The sequence below is a fragment of the Sapajus apella genome, unplaced genomic scaffold (assembly GCF_009761245.1).
Source record: "Sapajus apella isolate SASKATOON/1434 unplaced genomic scaffold, GSC_monkey_1.0 scaffold49, whole genome shotgun sequence".
Lineage (NCBI taxonomy): Eukaryota > Metazoa > Chordata > Mammalia > Primates > Cebidae > Sapajus > Sapajus apella.
In genome coordinates, this window is record NW_022436989.1 from 11,330,743 (window position 1) to 11,340,938 (window position 10,196).

The 10,196-nt window shown below is 43.3% G+C and overlaps 1 pseudogene across 1 annotated transcript; it reads left to right on the forward strand.

The window, feature by feature from the left end:
* The first annotated feature begins 7,653 nt into the window (after positions 1–7,653).
* On the forward strand, positions 7,654–9,730 carry LOC116526032 (annotated as a pseudogene). The gene has a single exon (XR_004257933.1). The product of XR_004257933.1 is annotated as a heterogeneous nuclear ribonucleoprotein F-like (transcript).
* Positions 9,731–10,196: the final 466 nt, after the last annotated feature.

Here is a 10,196-nt window from a genome sequence, read left to right on the forward strand (position 1 = left end):
AATGCACCTATCTTGATGTCATTCAGTTTGGAAAATTTTAATTTTAGGCAAGGATAGCTGGAAGGCTGTGAACAAGGTAGAGAGGATTGAAAGTTCTATGCTATGGGAAACCCAGATCAATAGTGACAGCACATGGTGATTCTTAAGCAAATGTTTACCAGAAGGCCAGCTGCCAAAAAGACATTACAGAATGTTCTGCTTAAGAGATCATTTAGAACCAACTACATCCTGAGAAATTCTGTGCTTTCATGTAAATTAAAGATTACTGTCTTACTCTCTAATTTTGTGATCTCGATCTGTCCATTATTCTTGAATTCTGTAACCATATAACTTGAGGTATTCATTTATGGCAGTCATATTCACCACCCATGCTCCTTGATGCCTCATCTATCCACAGACATGGCTTCCCTCATGTATGAAAGACAAGAACTCAATTGCCTTTTTACCTCGGCAAAGTTCACTAATGAGAAAGAGCTGTATATTTCTTTTACCTGGAGTAGAGGGTGGTGGAATGCCTGATTCCAAGAATAATGAGAATGTTATCCCCAAGTGGCATGGGGCAGAAGCTGCCACCATTGATTGTACCCCAATAGCTACTGAATTCTGTCATTAGAATCCATACCAGCCACAGAGTGAAGATGGATGGGGAGAAGAGCATGACAGCAATAGGCTTGAAGAACAAAATTCCCCAGAGGGGCCCTTGTCCTGCTCTACATAACGGAAGTTCCTTGGGAAATATTTGTGACTTGTTTGAGTTATTGTGTAAAAAAAAAACCCAAAATATTTTAAACCAATACTTTTTAATTTTAGACAATTGTCAGTTTTCACTTGAAAATCACAATAAGCAATATGCATTTTCTGGAATTTATATATACAGATTAGAAGCTATTACAAAGACTGAATGCTCACTATCAAAGGAGATATCAAATTATCAGAAGAAAACACCCCATAGGTAAAGAGGCCACTATAAGTTTAATATTAACATATAAGACGATTTATATAATCTTGTTTTTTAAAAAATTTGTCTCCTTGTTTTTATTTTTCTCATCTTGATAAAATGGTCACTGTTAAGGTTCTTATTAAGTTTTACTGCCAGCTCCGTAATGGGCCCTGATCTAGAAAAGAGTTAAGATTGAGGCACCAGCACCAGATGAGGCTGTGGTATGGAATCCGCTGTCTTTCACCTTGTGTCACTAATTCCCACTTCAGCTATTTTTTTTTTTTTTTTTGAGATGGAGTCTTGCCCTTGTTGCCCAGGTTGGAGTGCAGTGGTGCGACCTTAGCTCCCTGCAGTCTCCACCTCCTAGGTTCAAGAGATTCTCCTGCCTCAGCCTCCCGAGGAGCGGGGACTACAGGCATGTGCCACCACACTCGACTAATTTTTCGTATTTTAAGTAGAGATGGAGTTTCACCGTGTTAGCTAGGATGGTCTTGATCTCTTGACCTTGTGATCTGCCAACCTCAGCCTCCCAAAGTGCTGGAATTACAGGCGTGAGCCACTGTTCCCAGCCAGCGATTTTTAATACTATTAACTCTGTGACTGCTCCAAAAATTAAAATAGCAACTAATGTGAATGTTTCCTCTGTGTCAAGGAGGACTCACAAGCTGTGGCTCTAATGGAATATGACTAACATCTTCCATTTAAGGAAACCTAATAAAGCTCACTCTTGTCTCTGTCCTTTTTTACTTCCTTATAGGCTTTACTTAATGGCACTGAGTGCCTTCAGGTTTAAAAGTAGCTACTGATCCTGCTTCTTATTTCATGAATTCATAAAGCCATACCTAAGTTGGCTGGGTGTGGTGGCTCACACCTGTAATCCCAGCACTTTGGGTGGCCAAGGCAGGTGAATCACATAAGGTCAGGAGTATGAGACCAGCCTGACCAACATGGTGAAACCCCGTGTCTCTACTAACAATACAAAAAGTTAGTCAGGGGTGGTGGTGGGCGCCTGTAATCCCAGCTACTCGGAAGGCTGAAGCAGGAGAATCTCTTGAACCTGGGAGGTGGAGATTGCAGTGAGCCGAGATCACACCATTGCACTCCAGCCTGGGCAACAACAGCAAAACCCTGTCTCAAAAAAACAACAAAAAGAAATATCTTGAAAACAACTTTACTCTCTCATTTTACACTCACTTTCCAGGAGCCTATTTCTGTCACCAAGCATTGTGGAGCATTCCTATTTAATGAGTATAGTCTCTATTTTTTTAATTGTACTTTGGGCTCTGGGGTACATGTGCACATTCTGCATCCTGCAGGATTGTTGCATAGGCATATACATGCCATGGTGGTTTGCTGTCTCCATCCCCCCGCCCACATCAGGCGTTTCTCCCAGTGTTATCCCTCCCCATCCTCCCCGCCCCCGCACTGTCCCTCCCCTCCTTCCCCTCCACCCCCATCCACCTAGCCCAGTGAGTGTTGTTCTCTTCCCTGTGCCCAAGTGTTCTCATTGTTCATCACCCTCCTATGAGTGAAAACATGTGGTGTTTGGCTAATCTCTATTTTTTTATGATACTTTGTTTTCCACACAATTTTATTAAAGAGCTAAAAAATTTGTTTTGAAACTCCATACTTTAAATATGTTAAATAAGTTAGATAATAAAATTAGAAATCAGCCACTGACTGGCCAGATGCAGTGGCTCATGCCTGTAATGCCAGCACTTTGGGAGATGTCAAAGTGGGAGGATTACTTGAGCTGAGGAGTTCGAGACCAGCCTGGGCAACATAGCAAGACCCTGTCTCTACTAAAATAAAATTTTAAATTTCATTTTAAAAAAGAACTCATCCACTGCCTATGCAGGCTAGCTGATATTTGGTGAGAACCTAAAAGGAAAGGAGATGGCATGAATAGCTGATTACATGCTGGGGATATGAATGTCCGAGCCATGTGGTTCACTGTGACAGTCGTTAGCAATACCAAGAAACAAGAAACCTGGACCGGGTGTGGTGGCTCATGCCTGTAATCCCGGTACTTTGGGAGGCTGAGGCAGGAGTTCAAGATCAGCCTGGCCAACATGGTGAAACCCTGTCTCTACTAAAAATACAAAACTTACCTGGGCATGGTGTGTGGCATATTCCTGTAATCCCAGCTACTTGGGAGGCTGAGGCAGGAGAATTACTTGAACCCGGGAGGCAGAGGTTTCAATGAGCCAAGATTATGCCACTGTACTCCAGCCTGGGTGACAGAACCAGACTCCCTCTCCAAAAAAAAAAAAAAAAAAAAAGAAAAAAAGAAAACTTTTCTCCCAAAGTTAGTTCAGCCTCATCCCAGGAATGAACAAGGGCAGCTTGGAGGTTAGAAGCAAGATGGAGTTGGTTAGGTCACATCTATTTCACTGTCATAACTTTCTTAGTTCGTTTTTGCAAAGGCAGTTTCAATCCCACCTCAGCTTCTCTAGTGGCTGGGACCACAGGCGTGTGCCACCACACCTAGCTAATTTTTGTATTTCTTGCAGAGGTGGAGTTTCTGAGCTCAAACAATCTGCCTGCCTCTGCCTCCCAAAGTGCTGGGATTACAGGCATGAGCCACTGCACCCTGCGATTTGCAGTTAGAAGTTAGTGTGTGAAGAAATGGTGCAGAATTATGGCATGACTTTTACCAATATTTTGAATATTACAGTCTCCTAAACATGTTTAGCACATTAAACTGTACCCTAGTACAATATGTTGGCTATTTTATTTTGTTTATTTATTTTTTAGAAGGAGTTTCACTCTTGTTGCCCAGGCTGGAGTACTGTAGCACAATCTCGGATCACTGCAACCTCCGTCTCCCAGGTTCAAGGGATTGTCCTGTCTCAGCCTCCCAAGTAGCTGGTATTACAGGCCTGTGCCACCACGCCTGGCTAATTTTTTTTTTTTTTTTTTTGTAGAAATGGGATTTCACCATGTTAGCCAGGCTGGTCTCAAACTCCTGACCTCAGGTGATCCACCTCCCTCAGCCTCCCAAAGTGCTGGAATTACAGGAGTGAGCCACTGTACCCAGCCATGTTGGTTATTTAAAAAAGGTCTTTCTCTTGCCAGGCACTGCAGCTCACACCCATAATTCCAGCATTTTGGAAGGCTGAGGCAAGAAGAATCCTTGAGCCCAGGAGTCTGAGACAAGTCTGGGCAACATAAGGAGATCCCATCTCTTCAAAATAAAATTTAAAAATTAGCCAGTTGTGCACCTGCGTGTGGTTCCAGCTAGTTGGGAGGCTGAGGTGGAAGTGTACAGAAAGGGGTCCAAACCAGACTCAAAGAGAGAGGGTTCTTGGATCTTGCATAAGAAAGAATTCAGGCCAAGCGCGGTGGCTCACACCTATAATCCTAGCACTGTGGGAGGCCGAGGTGGGCGGATCACCTGAGGTCTGGAGTTCGAGACCAGCTTGGCCAACATGATGAAACTCCATCTCTACTAAAAATACAAAATCGGCCGGGCATGGTGGTGCTTGCCTGTAATCCAAGCTACTTGGGAGTCTAAAGCAGGAGAATCTCTTGAATCCAGGAGGCGGAGGTTGCAGTGAGCCGAGATGGCACCATTGCACTCCAGCCTGGGCAACAAGAGCAAAACTCCATCCCCACCCCCGAAAAAAAAAAAAGAGAGAAAAAGAAAGAATTCAGGACAAGTCCATAGAGTAAAGCAAAAGAAAGTTTATAAAGAAAGTAAAGGAATAAGAGAATGGCTATTCCATAGACAGAGCAGCCCCCGAGGACAGCTGGTTGTCCATTTTTATGGTTATTTCTTGATGATATGCTAAACAAGGGGTGGCTTATTCATACCTGCCCTTTTTAGACCATATAGGATAACTTCCTGACGTTGCCAAGGCATCCATCAACTGTCATGGTGCTAGTGGGAATGTAGCAGTGAGGATGACCAGAGGCCACCCTTGTGACCATCTTGGTTTTGGTGGGTTTGAGCTGGCTTCTTTACTGTAAACTGTTTTATCAGCAAGGTCTTTATGACCTGTATCTTGTGCCAACTTCCTACCTCGTTCTGTAAGTTGGAATCCCTTAACCATCTGGGAATGCAGCCTAATAGATTTCAGCCTCATTTTACCTAGCCCCATTCAAGATGGAGTTGCTCTGGTTCACATGCCTCTGACAGGAGGATCGCTTGAGCCTGGGAGGTCGAGGATGCAGTGAGCTGTGATCATGTACTCTAGCCTGGACGACAGAACAAGACCTTGTCTTGAAAAATAAAAATAATAAAAAGGTCTTTTTCCACACAAAGGTCTTTTTCCACACAACATTTTTCATTGCACAAACTCAGAGTCTTTAATGATTTTGAGTTATTTCGTTTTTTAAAAATTTTTATTGATTGATTGATTGATTTTTGAGATGGAGTCTCGCTGTGTCACCCAGACTGGAGTGCAGTGACACGATCTTGGCTCACTGCAGCCTCTGCCTTCTGGGTTCAAGCAATTCTCCTGCCTCAGCCTCCCGAGTAGCTGGGACTACAGGCATGCGCCACCACACCCGGCTAATTTTCGTATTTTTAGTGGAGATGAGGTTTCACCATGTTGTCCAGGATGATCTCCAATCCTGACCTCGTGATCCTCCTGGCTCCACCTCCCAAAGGTCTGGGATTACAGGCATGAGCCATCGCATCTGGCCCATGTTTTTTGTTTGTTTGTTTTTTAATGTCATACAGTAAAGAGAAGAAAATTTTAGACTCAACAAATATTTCAGGGGAAAAGGATGTCTTTCACTTTGGTAACTTTTTATTCCTTTCATTTTTCAAAAGAAAGACGTGTCCTCCAAAAAGGCCAGAAAATCTAAGGTCAAGCAAAAATTCACTCATATAAATCCAAGAAAGGAATCACTAGTCTCCCCAGGACACCATAACAGTATTTATAAACACCAATATCCAGCTGCCTTATTAATACAAATTCACCTTGCTATTAAAATGCAAATTATGTTATTACAGTTTTATGTTAACACCGTTACATTGAAATAGAACTGTTCCCCAACAGTTTCCTCATTCATTAAAATGACAAGTCAACCCAAACATAGTCATAGTAGAATGGTAATACATTTGCTAGTGTCACGGAAATGCAAACATTCAGCGCAATTTAATTCACACACCCTCTTATGCATTATAGTAATCTCACTAGCTGCTCTGAAAGCTTTGTTACCAAAAAATATTGTCAGTCATTTAAAATAGTACTTCAGCGAAAACCTGGAGCTGATGGAATCCCATGCACTTCTGCCATATACAGGATAAGCATTAAGACATTTTGACACTGATACACTTAGGACCTTTTTGGAAGAAGCTATAATACCTTTTTTTTTTTTTTTTTTTTTTTTTGTGAGATGGAGTCTGGGTCTGTCATCCAAGCTGGAGTATAGTGACACCATCTCAGCTCACTGCAACCTCTGCCTTCTGGGTTCAAGTGATTCTCCTGCCTCAGCCTCCTGAGTAGCTGGGATTACAGGTGTGTGCCACCACGCCCAGCTAATTTTTGTAATTTTAGTAGAATTGGGGTTTCACCATGTTGGCCAGGCTGGTCTCAAACTCCTGACCTCAGGTGATCCACCTGCCTGGGCCTCCCAAAGTGGTAGATTACAGGTGTGAGCCATTTCAGCCAGGCTATAATTTTCTTTGTTAGTGAAAGATCACTTTCCATCTTGCAGCCTTTTCCAGAAAAGCCATATTTAAGTCATTTAAAAGAAATATTCAAGATATTGGAGAAACCAGAATCTCATTTTACTTAGAAATATGTCTGTAAAAATCATAAAATGTATTTTTTTGAAACAGGCATGAGAAAGACTGTAAAGACTAGATGTCTTAGTGATTTCTACCTAGAAAGTGAATTTGCGCTACATGTATTCTGGTGAAGTTATGGAACAATGCCTTAAGGCCACAGATGGTGAACTAATTACAGAGATGGTGTTCAGTTGTTCCTATGTATCCATGGGGAATTGGTTCCAGTGCCCTCCATGGATACCAAAATTCATAGGAGCTCAAGTCCCTTATATAAAATGGTATAGTTATGCACATCCACCCCTATATTTTAAATCATCTCTAGATTACTTATAGTACCTAGTGCAATGTAAATGCTATGTAAATAGCTGTTATTCTGTGTTGTTTAAGAAATAATGATAAGAAAAAAGTCTGTAAATGGTCAGTACAACACAGCCATCCTTGTTTTTTTTTTCCTCCCAAAATTACGGGCTTTTTTTGAGATAGGGGCTCACTCCGTCACGCAAGTTGGAGTGCAGTGGCACCATCGAGCTTACAGCAGTCTCGACTTCCCAGGTTCAAACAATCCTCCCACCTCAGCCTCCCAAGTAGCTGAAACTACAGGTGCACGCCACCACGCCTGGCTAATATTTTAATTTTTTGTAGAGTCGAGATCTAGTTATATTGTCCAAGTTGGTCTCAAATTCCTGGGTTCAAGTGATTCTCCCACCTCGACCTCCCAAAGTACTAGGATTACAGGCATGAGCCACCACAACCCGGCCTCTAAATATTTTTGATCCATGGGTGGTTCAATCAGCAGATGTCACATGGAGGGCCAATTTGATGCATTGAAACTTAGATGGGTAAGCTAAATTTTTACAATAAATGAGTTAAAAAGTTGAATTTCCCTATAATAAACATATAATAAATATGGTATCCTACAACAAACTAGTAACCTTAGACTCAAAGTTAAAGGTTAAATTCCAGGTCTTTCCGGTCCGTCATGGAAGGAGGTCTGGGCCGCGTCTTCCTTAAGGTTGAGAAAAAAAGATGCACCTGCACTTTCCCCGGAGCCCTCTGCGTGGTTGAGCTTCGGTGGAATGTCCGGGCTCTTAGCTGCCAGCCGCGCTTGCCTGATAGCAACAGAAACCAGTCCCGCTTGCCTCCGTGCCACAAAAAAGCCGCATCCAAGGTCACCTGACACCCATCCTGTCAAGTGTCCATGATGCTGGGCCCTGAGGGAGGTGAGGGCTTTGTGGTCAAGCTCCGTGGCCTTCCCTGCTCTGTTGAGGACGTGCAGAACTTCCTCTCTGACTGCACGATTCACGATGGGGCCACTTCATCTACACTAAAGAGGGTAGGCAGTGGTGAGGCTTTTGTTGAACTTGGATCAGAAGACGATGTAAAACTGGCTTTGAGAAAAGACAGGGAAAGCATGGGCCACCGGTACATGGAGGTGTTCAAGTCCCACAGAACCGAGATGGATTGGGTGTTGAAGCACAGTGGTCCCAACGGTGCCGACAGCGCCAAAGACGGCTTCATGCGGCTTCGAGGACTCCCATTTGGATGCACAAAGGAAGAAACTGTTCAGTTCTTCTCAGGGTTGGAAATTGTGCCAAACGGGATCACATTGCCTATGGACCCCGAGGGCAAGATTACAGGGGAAGCATTTGTGCAGTTTGCCTCCCAGGAGTTAGCGGAGAAAGCTCTAGGGAAGCACAAGGAGAGGACAGGGCACAGGTACATCGAGGTGTTTAAGAGCAGCCAGGAGAAAGTTAGGTCATACTCCGATCCCCCTCTGAAGTTCATGTCCGTGCAGCGGCCGGGGCCCTATGACCGGCCCAGGACCGCCAGGAGGTATACCGGCATTGTGAAGGCCTGGAGAGGATGTGGCCCGGTGCCCACAGTGCAGGCTATGGGGGTTATGAGGAGTACAATGGCCTCAGCGATGGCTATGGCTTCACCACCGACCTGTTCGGGAGAGACCTCAGCTACTGTCTCTCCGGAATGTATGACCACAGATACGGCGACAGTGAGTTCACAGTGCAGAGGACCACAGGCCACTGTGTCCATATGAGGGGTCTGCCGTACAAAGCGACCGAGAACGACATTTACAACTTCTTCTCTCCTCTCAATCCTGTGAGAGTCCATATTGAGATCGCCCAGATGGAAGAGTGACGGGGTGGGGGGGGGTGGGGGGGGAGCAGATGTTGAGTTTGCTACTCATGAAGAAGCTGTCGCAGCCATGTCCAAAGACAGGGCCAACATGCAACACAGATACATAGAACTCCTCTTGAATTCGACAACAGCGGCCAGCAATGGGGCATATAGCAGCCAGGTGATGCAAGGCATGGGGGTGTCTGCCGCCCAGGCCACTTATAGTGGCCTGGAGAGCCAGTCAGTGAGCGGCTGTTATGGGGCCGGCTACAGCGGGCAGAACAGCATGGGTGGATATGACTAGTTTTGTTAGGAACATTTGAGTTATTTCAATCAAATTTTACACAGGCAGCCAACAAGCAGTTAAGAGCAGTTATAATGGAGGAAGCTGTGGGACCCATTTTGCACCATGAGTTTGTGAAATCTGGATTTAAAAAATTACCTCTTCAGTGTTTCTCATGCAAAATTTTCTTCCAGCATGTGATTATAAGTAAACTAAAACTATTTTCAGCTTTTCTCAATTAACATTTTGGTAGTATACTTCAGAGTGATGTTACCTGAGTTTAAGTAGTTTAAGTATGTTAAATGTGGACCTTTTACACCACATCACTGAACACACCGGGGAGACGTGCTTTTTTGGAAAACGCAAAGGTGCTAGCTCCCTGATTCAAAGAAATATTTCTCATGTTTGTTCATTCTAGTTTATATTTTCATTTAAAATCCTTTAGGTTAAGTTTAAGTTTTTTAAAAGTTAGTTTTGAGAATTGAGACACAATACTAATACTGTAGGAATTGGTGAGGCCTTGACTTAAAACTTTCTTTGTACTGTGATTTCCTTTTGGGTGTATTTTGCTAAGTGAAACTTGTTAAATTTTTTGTTAACTAAATTTTTTTCTTAAAATAAAGACTTTTTCTAGCTGGGCATGGTGGCGCATGCCTGTAATCCCAGCTACTCAGGAGGCTGAGGCAGGAGAATTGCCTGAACCCAGGAGGCGGAGGTTGCGGTGAGCCGAGATCGCGCCATTGCACTCCAGCCTGGGCAACAAGAGCGAAACTCCGTCTCTATAAAAAAAAAAAAAAAAAAAAAAAATTTGCATTTCCTTGATGATTAGTAATGTTGAGCATTTTTTCATACATCTGTTGGGCACTTGTATATCTTCTTTTGAAAAATGTTTATTCAGGCTTTTTGGCCATTTTAAAATCAGGTATGTTTTTTGCTATTGAGTTGCTCAAGTTTCTTATGTATTTTGGATATTAACCACTTATCAGATGTTTGGTTTGCAAATATTCTCTCCTATTCCATATGTTGTCTCTTCACTCTGTTGTTTGCTTTGCTGTGCAGAAGCTTTTTAATGTGCTAGAATATCATTTGTTTGTTGT